The sequence below is a fragment of the Macaca fascicularis genome, chromosome 7, assembly GCF_037993035.2.
Source record: "Macaca fascicularis isolate 582-1 chromosome 7, T2T-MFA8v1.1".
In the NCBI taxonomy this organism is placed as follows: domain Eukaryota; kingdom Metazoa; phylum Chordata; class Mammalia; order Primates; family Cercopithecidae; genus Macaca; species Macaca fascicularis.
In genome coordinates, this window is record NC_088381.1 from 63,722,192 (window position 1) to 63,740,706 (window position 18,515).

Genomic DNA, 18,515 nt, shown 5'->3' on the forward strand with positions numbered 1-18,515 from the left:
AACACAAAGAAGTTTCTCAAAAAGCTTCTTTCTCTTTGTTATCGGAGGATATTTCCTTTGGCCCTATAGTCCTCAAAGGGATCCGAAATTTCTGTTCTCAGATTCCACAGAAATAAGGCTAGCAAAGAGATCCACGAAATACAGATGTAACTCTGTGAGATGAATTAACAGAACACCAAGCAGTTTCTCAGAAAGCTTCTTTCCAGATTTCATCTGAGGATATTTCCTTTTTCACCATAGCCCTCTATGGGCTTCCAAATATCACTTTGCCAATTCGACAAGAACTGTCTTAGCGAAAGGCTTCCTAGGGGAAATCTGTAACACTGTGAGATGATTTCACAGAACCCAAAGAAGTTTCTCAAAAAGCTTCTTTCTCTTTCTTATCGGAGGATATTTCCTTTGGCCCTATAGTCTCCAAAGGGATCCGAAATATCTGTTCTCAGATTCCACAGAAATAAGGCTAGCAAAGAGATCCACGAAATACAGATGTAACTCTGTGAGATGAATTAACAGAACACTAAGCAGTTTCTGAGAAAGCTTCTTTCCAGATTTCCTCTGAGGATATTTCCTTTTTCACCGTAGCCCTCTATGGGCTTCCAAATAATACTTTGCCAATTCCACAAGAACTGTCTTAGCGAAAGGCTTCTTGAGGGGAAAGCTGTAACTCTGTGAGTTGATTTCACAGAACACAAAGAAGTTTCTCAGAAAGCTTCTTTCTCTTTGTTATCGGAGGATATTACCTTTGGCCCTATAGTCTTCAAAGGGATCCGAAATATCTGTTCTCAGATTCCACAGAAATAAGGCTAGCAAACAGATCCACGAAATACAGATGTAACTCTGTTAGATAAATTTACAGAACACGAAGCAGTTTCTCAGAAAGCTTCTTTCCAGATTTCCTCTGAGGATATTTCCTTTTTCACCGTAGCCCTCTATGGGCTTCCAAATATCACTTTGCCAATTCCACAAGAACTGTCTTAGCGAAAGGCTTCTTGAGGGGAAAGCTGTAACTCTGTGAGTTGATTTCACAGAACACAAAGAAGTTTCTCAGAAAGCTTCTTTCTCTTTGTTATCGGAGGATATTTCCTTTGGCCCTATAGTCACCAAAGGGATCCGAAATATCTGTTCTCAGATTCCACAGAAATAAGGCTAGCAAAGAGATCCACGAAATACAGATGTAACTCTGTGAGATGAATTAACAGAACACTAAGCAGTTTCTCAGAAAGCTTCTTTCCAGATTTCATCTGAGGATATTTCCTTTTTCACCATCGCCCTCTATGGGCTTCCAAATATCACTTTGCCAATTCCAAAAGAACTGTCTTATCGAAAGGCTTCTTGAGGGGAAAGCTGTAACTCTGTGAGTTGATTTCACAGAACACAAAGAAGTTTCTCAGAAAGCTTCTTTCTCTTTGTTATCGGAGGATATTTCCTTTGGCCCTATAGTCTTCAAAGGGATCCGAAATATCTGTTCTCAGATTCCACAGAAATAATGCTAGCAAAGAGATCCAGGAAATACACATGTAACGCTGTGAGATAAATTAACAGAACACTAAGCAGTTTCTCAGAAAGCTTCTTTCCAGATTTCCTCTGAGGATATTTCCTTTTTCACCATAGCCCACTATGGGCTTCCAAATATCACTTTGCCAATTCCACAAGAACTGTCTTAGCGAAAGGCTTCTTGAGGGGAAAGCTGTAACTCTGTGAGATGATTTCACAGAACCCAAAGAAGTTTCTCAAAAAGCTTCTTTCTCTTTGTTATCGGAGGATATTTCCTTTGGCCCTATAGTCTCCAAAGGGATCCGAAATATCTGTTCTCAGATTCCACAGAAATAAGGCTAGCAAAGAGATCCACGAAATACAGATGTAACTCTGTGAGATAAATTAACAGAACACTAAGCCGTTTCTCAGAAAGCTTCTTTCCAGATTTCCTCTGAGGCTATTTCCTTTTTCACCATAGCCCTCTATGAGCTTCCAAATATCACTTTGCCAATTCCACAAGAACTGTCTTAGCGAAAGGCTTCTTGAGGGAAAAGTTGTAACTCTGTGAGTTGATTTCACAGAACACAAAGAAGATTCTCAGAAAGCTTCTTTCTCTTTGTTATCGGAGAATATTTCCTTTGGCCCTATAGTCTTCAAAGGGATCCGAAATATCTGTTCTCAGATTCCACAGAAAAAAGGCTAGCAAAGAGATCCACGAAATACAGATGTAACTCTGTTAGATAAATTAACAGAACACGAAGCAGTTTCTCAGAAAGCTTCTTTCCAGATTTCCTCTGAGGATATTTCCTTTTTCACGATAGACCTCTATGGGCTTCCAAATATCACTTTGCCAATTCCACAAGAACTGTCTTAGCGAAAGGCTTCTGGAGGGGAAAGCTGTAACTCTGTGAGTTGATTTCTCAGAACACAAAGAAGTTTCTCAGAAAGCTTCTTTCTCTTTGTTATGGGAGGATATTTCCTTTGACCCTATAGTCCTCAAAGGGATCCGAAATTTCTGTTCTCAGATTCCACAGAAATAAGGCTAGCAAAGAGATCCACGAAATACAGATGTAACTCTGTGAGATGAATTAACAGAACACCAAGCAGTTTCTCAGAAAGCTTCTTTCCAGATTTCATCTGAGGATATTTCCTTTTTCACCATAGCCCTCTATGGGCTTCCAAATATCACTTTGCCAATTCCACAAGAACTGTCTTAGTGAAAGGCTTCTTGAGGGGAAAGCTGTAACTCTGTGAGTTGATTTCACAGAACACAAAGAAGTTTCTCAGAAAGCTTCTTTCTCTTTGTTATCGGAGGATATTTCCTTTGGCCCTATAGTCTTCAAAGGGATCCGAAATATCTGTTCTCAGATTCCACAGAAATAATGCTAGCAAAGAGATCCACGAAATGCAGATGTAACTCGTTGAGATAAATTAACAGAACACTAAGCAGTTTCTCAGAAAGCTTCTTTCCAGATTTCCTATGAGGATATTTCCTTTTTCACCGTAGCCCACTATGGGCTTCCAAACATCACTTTGCCAATTTCACAAGAACTGTCTTAGCAAAAGGCTTCTTGAGGGGAAAGCTGTAACTCTGTGAGATGATTTCACAGAACCCAAAGAAGTTTCTCAAAAACTTCTTTCTCTTTGTTATCGGAGGATATTTCCTTTGGCCCTATAGTCTCCAAAGGGATCCGAAATATCTGTTCTCAGATTCCACAGAAATAAGGCTAGCAAAGAGATCCACGAAATACAGATGTAACTCTGTGAGGTAAATTAACAGAACACTATAGATTCAATGCCATCCCCATCAAGCTACCAATGAGTTTCTTCACAGAATTGGAAAAAACTGCTTTAAAGTTCATATGGAACCAAAAAAGAGCCCGCATCTCCAAGACAATCCTAAGTCAAAAGAACAAAGCTGGAGGCATCACGCTACCTGACTTCAAACTATACTACAAGGCTATAGTAACCAAAACAGCATGGTACTGGTACCAAAACAGAGATATAGACCAATGGAACAGAACAGAGTCCTCAGAAATAATACCACACATCTACAGCCATTTGATCTTTGACAAACCTGAGAGAAACAAGAAATGGGGAAAGGATTCCCTATTTAATAAATGGTGCTGGGAAAATTGGCTAGCCATAAGTAGAAAGCTGAAACTGGATCCTTTCCTTACTCCTTATAGGAAAATTAATTCAAGATGGATTAGAGACTTAAATGTTAGACCTAACACCATAAAAATCCTAGAGGAAAACCTAGGTAGTACCATTCAGGACATAGGCATGGGCAAAGATTTCATGTCCAAAACACCAAAAGCAACGGCAGCAAAAGCCAAAATTGACAAATGGGATCTCATTAAACTAAAGAGCTTCTGCACAGCAAAAGACACTACCATCAGAGTGAACAGGCAACCTACAGAATGGGAGAAAATTTTTGCAATCTACTCATCTGACAAAGGGCTAATATCCAGAACCTACAAAGAACTCAAACAAATTTACAAGAAAAAACCAAACAACCCCATCAAAAAGTGGGCAAAGGACATGAACAGACATTTCTCAAAAGAAGATATTCATACAGCCAACAGACACATGAAAAAATGCTCATCATCACTGGCCATCAGAGAAATGCAAATCAAAACCACAATGAGATACCATCTCACACCAGTTAGAATGGCAATCATTAAAAAGTCAGGAAACAACAGGTGCTGGAGAGGATGTGGAGAAATAGGAACACTTTTACACTGTTGGTGGGATTGTAAACTAGTTCAACCATTATGGAAAACAGTATGGCGATTCCTCAAGGATCTAGAACTAGATGTACCATATGACCCAGCCATCCCATTACTGGGTATATACCCAAAGGATTATAAATTATGCTGCTATAAAGACACATGCACACGTATGTTTATTGCGGCACTATTCACAATAGCAAAGACTTGGAATCAACCCAAATGTCCATCAGTGACAGATTGGATTAAGAAAATGTGGCACATATACACCATGGAACACTATGCAGCCATAAAAAAGGATGAGTTTGAGTCCTTTGTAGGGACTTGGATGCAGCTGGAATCCATCATTCTTAGCAAACTATCACAAGAACAGAAAACCAAACACCGCATGTTCTCACTCATAGGTGGGAACTGAACAATGAGATCACTCGGACTCAGAAAGGGGAACATCACACACCGGGGCCTATCATGGGGAGGGGGGAGGGGGGAGGGATTGCATTGGGAGTTATACCTGATGTAAATGACGAGTTGATGGGTGCAGCACAGCAACATGGCACAAGTATACATATGTAACAAACCTGCACGTTATGCACATGTACCCTACAACTTAAAGTATAATAATAATAAATAAATTAAAAAAAAAATTAACAGAACACTAAGCAGTTTCTCAGAAAGCTTCTTTCCAGATTTCCTCTGAGGCTATTTCCTTTTTCACCATAGCCCTCTATGAGCTTCCAAATATCACTTTGCCAATTCCACAAGAACTGTCTCAGCGAAAAGTTTCTTGAGGGGAAAGCTGTAACTCTGTGAGATGATTTCACAGAACACAAAGAAGTTTCTCAGAAAGCTTCTTTCTCTTTGTTATCAGAGGATAATTCATTTGGCCCTATAGACTTCAAAGGGATCCGAAATATCTGTTCTCAGATTCCACAGAAATAAGGCTAGCAAAGAGATCCACGAAATACAGATGTAACTCTGTGAGATGAACTAACGGAACACTAAGCCGTTTCTCAGATAGCTTCTTTCCAGATTTCCTCTGTAGATATTTCCCTTTTCACCATAGCCCTCTATGGGCTTACAAATATCACTTTGCCAATTCGACAACACTGTCTTAGCGAAAGGCTTCCTAGGGGAAATCTGTAACTCTGTGAGGTGATTTCACAGAACCCAAAGAAGTTTCTCAAAAAGCTTCTTTCTATTTCTTATCGGAGGATATTTCCTTTGGCCGTATTGTCTCCAAAGGGATCCGAAATATCTGTTCTCAGATTCCACAGAAATAAGGCTAGCAAAGAGATCCACGAAATACCGATGTAACTCTGTGAGATGAATTAACAGAACACTAAGCAGTTTCTGAGAAAGCTTCTTTCCAGATTTCCTCTGAGAATATTTCCTTTTTCACCGTAGCCCTCTATGGGCTTCCAAATATCACTTTGCCAATTCCACAAGAACTGTCTTAGCGAAAGGCTTCTTGAGGGGAAAGCTGTAACTCTGTGAGTTGATTTCACAGAACACAAAGAAGTTTCTCAGAAAGCTTCTTTCTCTTTGTTATCGGAGGATATTTCCTTTGGCCCTATAGTCTCCAAAGGGATCCGAAATATCTGTTCTCAGATTCCACAGAAATAAGGCTAGCAAAGAGATCCACGAAATACAGATGTAACTCTGTGAGATGAATTAACAGAACACTAAGCAGTTTCTCAGAAAACTTCTTTCCAGATTTCATCTGAGGATATTTCCTTTTTCACCATCGCCCTCTATGGGCTTCCAAATATCACTTTGCCAATTCCAAAAGAACTGTCTTATCGAAAGGCCTCTTGAGGGGAAAGCTGTAACTCTGTGAGTTGATTTCACAGAACACAAAGAAGTTTCTCAGAAAGCTTCTTTCTCTTTGTTATCGGAGGATATTTCCTTTGGCCCTATAGTCCTCAAAGGGATCCGAAATTTCTGTTCTCAGATTCCACAGAAATAAGGCTAGCAAAGAGATCCACGAAATACAGATGTAACTCTGTGAGATGAATTAACAGAACACCAAGCAGTTTCTCAGAAAGCTTCTTTCCAGATTTCATCTGAGGATATTTCCTTTTTCACCATAGCCCTCTATGGGCTTCCAAATATCACTTTGCCAATTCGACAAGAACTGTCTTAGCGAAAGGCTTCCTAGGGGAAATCTGTAACACTGTGAGATGATTTCACAGAACCCAAAGAAGTTTCTCAAAAAGCTTCTTTCTCTTTCTTATCGCAGGATATTTCCTTTGGCCCTATAGTCTCCAAAGGGATCCGAAATATCTGTTCTCAGATTCCACAGAAATAAGGCTAGCAAAGAGATCCACGAAATACAGATGTAACTCTGTGAGTTGAATTAACAGAACACTAAGCAGTTTCTGAGAAAGCTTCTTTCCAGATTTCCTCTGAGGATATTTCCTTTTTCACCGTAGCCCTCTATGGGCTTCCAAATAATACTTTGCCAATTCCACAAGAACTGTCTTAGCGAAAGGCTTCTTGAGGGGAAAGCTGTAACTCTGTGAGTTGATTTCACAGAACACAAAGAAGTTTCTCAGAAAGCTTCTTTCTCTTTGTTATCGGAGGATATTACCTTTGCCCCTATAGTCTTCAAAGGGATCCGAAATATCTGTTCTCAGATTCCACAGAAATAAGGCTAGCAAAGAGATCCACGAAATACAGATATAACTCTGTTAGATAAATTTACAGAACACGAAGCAGTTTCTCAGAAAGCTTCTTTCCAGATTTCCTCTGAGGATATTTCCTTTTTCACCGTAGCCCTCTATGGGCTTCCAAATATCACTTTGCCAATTCCACAAGAACTGTCTTAGCGAAAGGCTTCTTGAGGGGAAAGCTGTAACTCTGTGAGTTGATTTCACAGAACACAAAGAAGTTTCTCAGAAAGCTTCTTTCTCTTTGTTATCGGAGGATATTTCCTTTGGCCCTATAGTCACCAAAGGGATCCGAAATATCTGTTCTCAGATTCCACAGAAATAAGGCTAGCAAAGAGATCCACGAAATACAGATGTAACTCTGTGAGATGAATTAACAGAACACTAAGCAGTTTCTCAGAAAGCTTCTTTCCAGATTTCATCTGAGGATATTTCCTTTTTCACCATCGCCCTCTATGGGCTTCCAAATATCACTTTGCCAATTCCAAAAGAACTGTCTTATCGAAAGGCTTCTTGAGGGGAAAGCTGTAACTCTGTGAGTTGATTTCACAGAACACAAAGAAGTTTCTCTGAAAGCTTCTTTCTCTTTGTTATCGGAGGATATTTCCTTTGGCCCTATAGTCTTCAAAGGGATCCGAAATATCTGTTCTCAGATTCCACAGAAATAATGCTAGCAAAGAGATCCAGGAAATACACATGTAACGCTGTGAGATAAATTAACAGAACACTAAGCAGTTTCTCAGAAAGCTTCTTTCCAGATTTCCTCTGAGGATATTTCCTTTTTCACCATAGCCCACTATGGGCTTCCAAATATCACTTTGCCAATTCCACAAGAACTGTCTTAGCGAAAGGCTTCTTGAGGGGAAAGCTGTAACTCTGTGAGATGATTTCACAGAACCCAAAGAAGTTTCTCAAAAAGCTTCTTTCTCTTTGTTATCGGAGGATATTTCCTTTGGCCCTATAGTCTCCAAAGGGATCCGAAATATCTGTTCTCAGATTCCACAGAAATAAGGCTAGCAAAGAGATCCACGAAATACAGATGTAACTCTGTGAGATAAATTAACAGAACACTAAGCAGTTTCTCAGAAAGCTTCTTTCCAGATTTCCTCTGAGGCTATTTCCTTTTTCACCATAGCCCTCTATGAGCTTCCAAATATCACTTTGCCAATTCCACAAGAACTGTCTTAGCGAAAGGCTTCTTGAGGGAAAAGTTGTAACTCTGTGAGTTGATTTCACAGAACACAAAGAAGATTCTCAGAAAGCTTCTTTCTCTTTGTTATCGGAGAATATTTCCTTTGGCCCTATAGTCTTCAAAGGGATCCGAAATATCTGTTCTCAGATTCCACAGAAATAAGGCTAGCAAAGAGATCCACGAAATACAGATGTAACTCTTTGAGATGAACTAACAGAACACTAAGCCGTTTCTCAGAAAGCTTCTTTCCAGATTTCATCTGAGGATATTTCCTTTTTCACCATAGCCCTCTATGGGCTTCCAAATATCACTTTGCCAATTCGACAAAAACTGTTTTAGCGAAAGGCTTCGAAGGGGAAATCTGTAACTCTGTGAGATGATTTCACAGAACCCAAAGAAGTTTCTCAAAAAGCTTCTTTCTCTTTCTTATCGGAGGATATTTCCTTTCGCCCTATAGTCTCCAAAGGGATCTGAAATATCTGTTCTCAGATTCCACAGAAAAAAGGCTAGCAAAGAGATCCACGAAATACAGATGTAACTCTGTTAGATAAATTAACAGAACACGAAGCAGTTTCTCAGAAAGCTTCTTTCCAGATTTCCTCTGAGGATATTTCCTTTTTCACGATAGACCTCTATGGGCTTCCAAATATCACTTTGCCAATTCCACAAGAACTGTCTTAGCGAAAGGCTTCTGGAGGGAAAAGCTGTAACTCTGTGAGTTGATTTCACAGAACACAAAGAAGTTTCTCAGAAAGCTTCTTTCTCTTTGTTATGGGAGGATGTTTCCTTTGACCCTATAGTCCTCAAAGGGATCCGAAATTTCTGTTCTCAGATTCCACAGAAATATGCTAGCAAAGAGATCCACGAAATACAGATGTAACTCTGTGAGATGAATTAACAGAACACCAAGCAGTTTCTCAGAAAGCTTCTTTCCAGATTTCATCTGAGGATATTTCCTTTTTCACCATAGCCCTCTATGGGCTTCCAAATATCACTTTGCCAATTCCACAAGAACTGTCTTAGTGAAAGGCTTCTTGAGGGGAAAGCTGTAACTCTGTGAGTTGATTTCACAGAACACAAAGAAGTTTCTCAGAAAGCTTCTTTCTCTTTGTTATCGGAGGATATTTCCTTTGGCCCTATAGTCTCCAAAGGGATCCGAAATATCTGTTCTCAGATTCCACAGAAATAATGCTAGCAAAGAGATCCACGAAATACACATGTAACGCTGTGAGATAAATTAACAGAACACTAAGCAGTTTCTCAGAAAGCTTCTTTCCAGATTTCCTATGAGGATATTTCCTTTTTCACCATAGCCCACTATGGGCTTCCAAATATCACTTTGCCAATTCCACAAGAACTGTCTTAGCAAAAGGCTTCTTGAGGGGAAAGCTGTAACTCTGTGAGATGATTTCACAGAACCCAAAGAAGTTTCTCAAAAAGCTTCTTTCTCTTTGTTATCGGAGGATATTTCCTTTGGCCCTATAGTCTCCAAAGGGATCCGAAATATCTGTTCTCAGATTCCACAGAAATAAGGCTAGCAAAGAGATCCACGAAATACAGATGTAACTCTGTGAGGTAAATTAACAGAACACTATAGATTCAATGCCATCCCCATCAAGCTACCAATGAGTTTCTTCACAGAATTGGAAAAAACTGCTTTAAAGTTCATATGGAACCAAAAAAGAGCCCGCATCTCCAAGACAATCCTAAGTCAAAAGAACAAAGCTGGAGGCATCACGCTACCTGACTTCAAACTATACTACAAGGCTACAGTAACCAAAACAGCATGGTACTGGTACCAAAACAGAGATATAGACCAATGGAACAGAACAGAGTCCTCAGAAATAATACCACACATCTACAGCCATTTGATCTTTGACAAACCTGAGAGAAACAAGAAATGGGGAAAGGATTCCCTATTTAATAAATGGTGCTGGGAAAATTGGCTAGCCATAAGTAGAAAGCTGAAACTGGATCCTTTCCTTACTCCTTATAGGAAAATTAATTCAAGATGGATTAGAGACTTAAATGTTAGACCTAACACCATAAAAATCCTAGAGGAAAACCTAGGTAGTACCATTCAGGACATAGGCATGGGCAAAGATTTCATGTCCAAAACACCAAAAGCAACGGCAGCAAAAGCCAAAATTGACAAATGGGATCTCATTAAACTAAAGAGCTTCTGCACAGCAAAAGACACTACCATCAGAGTGAACAGGCAACCTACAGAATGGGAGAAAATTTTTGCAATCTACTCATCTGACAAAGGGCTAATATCCAGAACCTACAAAGAACTCAAACAAATTTACAAGAAAAAACCAAACAACCCCATCAAAAAGTGGGCAAAGGACATGAACAGACATTTCTCAAAAGAAGATATTCATACAGCCAACAGACACATGAAAAAATGCTCATCATCACTGGCCATCAGAGAAATGCAAATCAAAACCACAATGAGATACCATCTCACACCAGTTAGAATGGCAATCATTAAAAAGTCAGGAAACAACAGGTGCTGGAGAGGATGTGGAGAAATAGGAACACTTTTACACTGTTGGTGGGATTGTAAACTAGTTCAACCATTATGGAAAACAGTATGGCGATTCCTCAAGGATCTAGAACTAGATGTACCATATGACCCAGCCATCCCATTACTGGGTATATACCCAAAGGATTATAAATTATGCTGCTATAAAGACACATGCACACGTATGTTTATTGCGGCACTATTCACAATAGCAAAGACTTGGAATCAACCCAAATGTCCATCAGTGACAGATTGGATTAAGAAAATGTGGCACATATACACCATGGAACACTATGCAGCCATAAAAAAGGATGAGTTTGAGTCCTTTGTAGGGACTTGGATGCAGCTGGAATCCATCATTCTTAGCAAACTATCACAAGAACAGAAAACCAAACACCGCATGTTCTCACTCATAGGTGGGAACTGAACAATGAGATCACTCGGACTCAGAAAGGGGAACATCACACACCGGGGCCTATCATGGGGAGGGGGGAGGGGGGAGGGATTGCATTGGGAGTTATACCTGATGTAAATGACGAGTTGATGGGTGCAGCACAGCAACATGGCACAAGTATACATATGTAACAAACCTGCACGTTATGCACATGTACCCTACAACTTAAAGTATAATAATAATAAATAAATTAAAAAAAAAATTAACAGAACACTAAGCAGTTTCTCAGAAAGCTTCTTTCCAGATTTCCTCTGAGGCTATTTCCTTTTTCACCATAGCCCTCTATGAGCTTCCAAATATCACTTTGCCAATTCCACAAGAACTGTCTCAGCGAAAAGTTTCTTGAGGGGAAAGCTGTAACTCTGTGAGATGATTTCACAGAACACAAAGAAGTTTCTCAGAAAGCTTCTTTCTCTTTGTTATCAGAGGATAATTCATTTGGCCCTATAGACTTCAAAGGGATCCGAAATATCTGTTCTCAGATTCCACAGAAATAAGGCTAGCAAAGAGATCCACGAAATACAGATGTAACTCTGTGAGATGAACTAACGGAACACTAAGCCGTTTCTCAGATAGCTTCTTTCCAGATTTCCTCTGTGGATATTTCCCTTTTCACCATAGCCCTCTATGGGCTTACAAATATCACTTTGCCAATTCGACAACACTGTCTTAGCGAAAGGCTTCCTAGGGGAAATCTGTAACTCTGTGAGGTGATTTCACAGAACCCAAAGAAGTTTCTCAAAAAGCTTCTTTCTATTTCTTATCGGAGGATATTTCCTTTGGCCGTATTGTCTCCAAAGGGATCCGAAATATCTGTTCTCAGATTCCACAGAAATAAGGCTAGCAAAGAGATCCACGAAATACCGATGTAACTCTGTGAGATGAATTAACAGAACACTAAGCAGTTTCTGAGAAAGCTTCTTTCCAGATTTCCTCTGAGAATATTTCCTTTTTCACCGTAGCCCTCTATGGGCTTCCAAATATCACTTTGCCAATTCCACAAGAACTGTCTTAGCGAAAGGCTTCTTGAGGGGAAAGCTGTAACTCTGTGAGTTGATTTCACAGAACACAAAGAAGTTTCTCAGAAAGCTTCTTTCTCTTTGTTATCGGAGGATATTTCCTTTGGCCCTATAGTCTTCAAAGGGATCCGAAATATCTGTTCTCAGATTCCACAGAAAAAAGGCTAGCAAAGATATCCACGAAATACAGATGTAACTCTGTGAGATAAATTAACAGAACACTAAGCAGTTTCTCAGAAAGCTTCTTTCCAGATTTCCTCTGAGGATATTTCCTTTTTCACGATAGACCCCTATGGGCTTCCAAATATCACTTTGCCAATTCCACAAGAACTGTCTTAGCGAAAGGCTTCTTGAGGGGAAAGCTGTAACTCTGTGAGTTGATTTCACAGAACACAAAGAAGTTTCTCAGAAAGCTTCTTTCTCTTTGTTATGGGAGGATATTTCCTTTGGCCCTATAGTCCTCAAAGTGATCCGAAATTTCTTTTCTCAGATTCCACAGAAATAAGGCTAGCAAAGAGATCCACGAAATACAGATGTAACTCTGTGAGATGAATTAACAGAACACCAAGCAGTTTCTCAGAAAGCTTCTTTCCAGATTTCATCTGAGGATATTTCCTTTTTCACCATAGCCCTCTATGGGCTTCCAAATATCACTTTGCCAATTCCACAAGAACTGTCTTAGCGAAAGACTTCTTGAGGGGAAAGCTGTAACTCTGTGAGTTGATTTCACAGAACACAAAGAAGTTTCTCAGAAAGCTTCTTTCTCTTTGTTATCGGAGGATATTTCCTTTGGCCCTATAGTCTCCAAAGGGATCCGAAATATCTGTTCTCAGATTCCACAGAAATAAGGGTAGCAAAGAGATCCACGAAATACAGATGTAACACTGTGAGATGAATTAACAGAACACTAAGCAGTTTCTCAGAAAGCTTCTTTCCAGATTTCATCTGAGGATAATTCCTTTTTCACTATCGCCCTCTATGGGCTTCCAAATATCACTTTGCCAATTCCAAAAGAACTGTCTTATCGAAAGGCTTCTTGAGGGGAAAGCTGTAACTCTGTGAGTTGATTTCACAGAACACAAAGAAGTTTCTCAGAAAGCTTCTTTCTCTTTGTTATCGGAGGATATTTCCTTTGGCCCTATAGTCTCCAAAGGGATCCGAAATATCTGTTCTCAGATTCCACAGAAATAATGCTAGCAAAGAGATCCACGAAATACACATGTAACGCTGTGAGATAAATTAACAGAACACTAAGCAGTTTCTCAGAAAGCTTCTTTCCAGATTTCCTATGAGGATATTTCCTTTTTCACCATAGCCCACTATGGGCTTCCAAATATCACTTTGCCAATTCGACAAGAACTGTCTTAGCGAAAGGCTTCCTAGGGGAAATCTGTAACACTGTGAGATGATTTCACAGAACCCAAAGAAGTTTCTCAAAAAGCTTCTTTCTCTTTCTTATCGCAGGATATTTCCTTTGGCCCTATAGTCTCCAAAGGGATCCGAAATATCTGTTCTCAGATTCCACAGAAATAAGGCTAGCAAAGAGATCCACGAAATACAGATGTAACTCTGTGAGTTGAATTAACAGAACACTAAGCAGTTTCTGAGAAAGCTTCTTTCCAGATTTCCTCTGAGGATATTTCCTTTTTCACCGTAGCCCTCTATGGGCTTCCAAATAATACTTTGCCAATTCCACAAGAACTGTCTTAGCGAAAGGCTTCTTGAGGGGAAAGCTGTAACTCTGTGAGTTGATTTCACAGAACACAAAGAAGTTTCTCAGAAAGCTTCTTTCTCTTTGTTATCGGAGGATATTACCTTTGCCCCTATAGTCTTCAAAGGGATCCGAAATATCTGTTCTCAGATTCCACAGAAATAAGGCTAGCAAAGAGATCCACGAAATACAGATATAACTCTGTTAGATAAATTTACAGAACACGAAGCAGTTTCTCAGAAAGCTTCTTTCCAGATTTCCTCTGAGGATATTTCCTTTTTCACCGTAGCCCTCTATGGGCTTCCAAATATCACTTTGCCAATTCCACAAGAACTGTCTTAGCGAAAGGCTTCTTGAGGGGAAAGCTGTAACTCTGTGAGTTGATTTCACAGAACACAAAGAAGTTTCTCAGAAAGCTTCTTTCTCTTTGTTATCGGAGGATATTTCCTTTGGCCCTATAGTCACCAAAGGGATCCGAAATATCTGTTCTCAGATTCCACAGAAATAAGGCTAGCAAAGAGATCCACGAAATACAGATGTAACTCTGTGAGATGAATTAACAGAACACTAAGCAGTTTCTCAGAAAGCTTCTTTCCAGATTTCATCTGAGGATATTTCCTTTTTCACCATCGCCCTCTATGGGCTTCCAAATATCACTTTGCCAATTCCAAAAGAACTGTCTTATCGAAAGGCTTCTTGAGGGGAAAGCTGTAACTCTGTGAGTTGATTTCACAGAACACAAAGAAGTTTCTCTGAAAGCTTCTTTCTCTTTGTTATCGGAGGATATTTCCTTTGGCCCTATAGTCTTCAAAGGGATCCGAAATATCTGTTCTCAGATTCCACAGAAATAATGCTAGCAAAGAGATCCAGGAAATACACATGTAACGCTGTGAGATAAATTAACAGAACACTAAGCAGTTTCTCAGAAAGCTTCTTTCCAGATTTCCTCTGAGGATATTTCCTTTTTCACCATAGCCCACTATGGGCTTCCAAATATCACTTTGCCAATTCCACAAGAACTGTCTTAGCGAAAGGCTTCTTGAGGGGAAAGCTGTAACTCTGTGAGATGATTTCACAGAACCCAAAGAAGTTTCTCAAAAAGCTTCTTTCTCTTTGTTATCGGAGGATATTTCCTTTGGCCCTATAGTCTCCAAAGGGATCCGAAATATCTGTTCTCAGATTCCACAGAAATAAGGCTAGCAAAGAGATCCACGAAATACAGATGTAACTCTGTGAGATAAATTAACAGAACACTAAGCAGTTTCTCAGAAAGCTTCTTTCCAGATTTCCTCTGAGGCTATTTCCTTTTTCACCATAGCCCTCTATGAGCTTCCAAATATCACTTTGCCAATTCCACAAGAACTGTCTTAGCGAAAGGCTTCTTGAGGGAAAAGTTGTAACTCTGTGAGTTGATTTCACAGAACACAAAGAAGATTCTCAGAAAGCTTCTTTCTCTTTGTTATCGGAGAATATTTCCTTTGGCCCTATAGTCTTCAAAGGGATCCGAAATATCTGTTCTCAGATTCCACAGAAATAAGGCTAGCAAAGAGATCCACGAAATACAGATGTAACTCTTTGAGATGAACTAACAGAACACTAAGCCGTTTCTCAGAAAGCTTCTTTCCAGATTTCATCTGAGGATATTTCCTTTTTCACCATAGCCCTCTATGGGCTTCCAAATATCACTTTGCCAATTCGACAAAAACTGTTTTAGCGAAAGGCTTCGAAGGGGAAATCTGTAACTCTGTGAGATGATTTCACAGAACCCAAAGAAGTTTCTCAAAAAGCTTCTTTCTCTTTCTTATCGGAGGATATTTCCTTTCGCCCTATAGTCTCCAAAGGGATCTGAAATATCTGTTCTCAGATTCCACAGAAAAAAGGCTAGCAAAGAGATCCACGAAATACAGATGTAACTCTGTTAGATAAATTAACAGAACACGAAGCAGTTTCTCAGAAAGCTTCTTTCCAGATTTCCTCTGAGGATATTTCCTTTTTCACGATAGACCTCTATGGGCTTCCAAATATCACTTTGCCAATTCCACAAGAACTGTCTTAGCGAAAGGCTTCTGGAGGGAAAAGCTGTAACTCTGTGAGTTGATTTCACAGAACACAAAGAAGTTTCTCAGAAAGCTTCTTTCTCTTTGTTATGGGAGGATATTTCCTTTGACCCTATAGTCCTCAAAGGGATCCGAAATTTCTGTTCTCAGATTCCACAGAAATATGCTAGCAAAGAGATCCACGAAATACAGATGTAACTCTGTGAGATGAATTAACAGAACACCAAGCAGTTTCTCAGAAAGCTTCTTTCCAGATTTCATCTGAGGATATTTCCTTTTTCACCATAGCCCTCTATGGGCTTCCAAATATCACTTTGCCAATTCCACAAGAACTGTCTTAGTGAAAGGCTTCTTGAGGGGAAAGCTGTAACTCTGTGAGTTGATTTCACAGAACACAAAGAAGTTTCTCAGAAAGCTTCTTTCTCTTTGTTATCGGAGGATATTTCCTTTGGCCCTATAGTCTCCAAAGGGATCCGAAATATCTGTTCTCAGATTCCACAGAAATAATGCTAGCAAAGAGATCCACGAAATACACATGTAACGCTGTGAGATAAATTAACAGAACACTAAGCAGTTTCTCAGAAAGCTTCTTTCCAGATTTCCTATGAGGATATTTCCTTTTTCACCATAGCCCACTATGGGCTTCCAAATATCACTTTGCCAATTCCACAAGAACTGTCTTAGCAAAAGGCTTCTTGAGGGGAAAGCTGTAACTCTGTGAGATGATTTCACAGAACCCAAAGAAGTTTCTCAAAAAGCTTCTTTCTCTTTGTTATCGGAGGATATTTCCTTTGGCCCTATAGTCTCCAAAGGGATCCGAAATATCTGTTCTCAGATTCCACAGAAATAAGGCTAGCAAAGAGATCCACGAAATACAGATGTAACTCTGTGAGGTAAATTAACAGAACACTATAGATTCAATGCCATCCCCATCAAGCTACCAATGAGTTTCTTCACAGAATTGGAAAAAACTGCTTTAAAGTTCATATGGAACCAAAAAAGAGCCCGCATCTCCAAGACAATCCTAAGTCAAAAGAACAAAGCTGGAGGCATCACGCTACCTGACTTCAAACTATACTACAAGGCTACAGTAACCAAAACAGCATGGTACTGGTACCAAAACAGAGATATAGACCAATGGAACAGAACAGAGTCCTCAGAAATAATACCACACATCTACAGCCATTTGATCTTTGACAAACCTGAGAGAAACAAGAAATGGGGAAAGGATTCCCTATTTAATAAATGGTGCTGGGAAAATTGGCTAGCCATAAGTAGAAAGCTGAAACTGGATCCTTTCCTTACTCCTTATAGGAAAATTAATTCAAGATGGATTAGAGACTTAAATGTTAGACCTAACACCATAAAAATCCTAGAGGAAAACCTAGGTAGTACCATTCAGGACATAGGCATGGGCAAAGATTTCATGTCCAAAACACCAAAAGCAACGGCAGCAAAAGCCAAAATTGACAAATGGGATCTCATTAAACTAAAGAGCTTCTGCACAGCAAAAGACACTACCATCAGAGTGAACAGGCAACCTACAGAATGGGAGAAAATTTTTGCAATCTACTCATCTGACAAAGGGCTAATATCCAGAACCTACAAAGAACTCAAACAAATTTACAAGAAAAAACCAAACAACCCCATCAAAAAGTGGGCAAAGGACATGAACAGACATTTCTCAAAAGAAGATATTCATACAGCCAACAGACACATGAAAAAATGCTCATCATCACTGGCCATCAGAGAAATGCAAATCAAAACCACAATGAGATACCATCTCACACCAGTTAGAATGGCAATCATTAAAAAGTCAGGAAACAACAGGTGCTGGAGAGGATGTGGAGAAATAGGAACACTTTTACACTGTTGGTGGGATTGTAAACTAGTTCAACCATTATGGAAAACAGTATGGCGATTCCTCAAGGATCTAGAACTAGATGTACCATATGACCCAGCCATCCCATTACTGGGTATATACCCAAAGGATTATAAATTATGCTGCTATAAAGACACATGCACACGTATGTTTATTGCGGCACTATTCACAATAGCAAAGACTTGGAATCAACCCAAATGTCCATCAGTGACAGATTGGATTAAGAAAATGTGGCACATATACACCATGGAACACTATGCAGCCATAAAAAAGGATGAGTTTGAGTCCTTTGTAGGGACTTGGATGCAGCTGGAATCCATCATTCTTAGCAAACTATCACAAGAACAGAAAACCAAACACCGCATGTTCTCACTCATAGGTGGGAACTGAACAATGAGATCACTCGGACTCAGAAAGGGGAACATCACACACCGGGGCCTATCATGGGGAGGGGGGAGGGGGGAGGGATTGCATTGGGAGTTATACCTGATGTAAATGACGAGTTGATGGGTGCAGCACAGCAACATGGCACAAGTATACATATGTAACAAACCTGCACGTTATGCACATGTACCCTACAACTTAAAGTATAATAATAATAAATAAATTAAAAAAAAAATTAACAGAACACTAAGCAGTTTCTCAGAAAGCTTCTTTCCAGATTTCCTCTGAGGCTATTTCCTTTTTCACCATAGCCCTCTATGAGCTTCCAAATATCACTTTGCCAATTCCACAAGAACTGTCTCAGCGAAAAGTTTCTTGAGGGGAAAGCTGTAACTCTGTGAGATGATTTCAC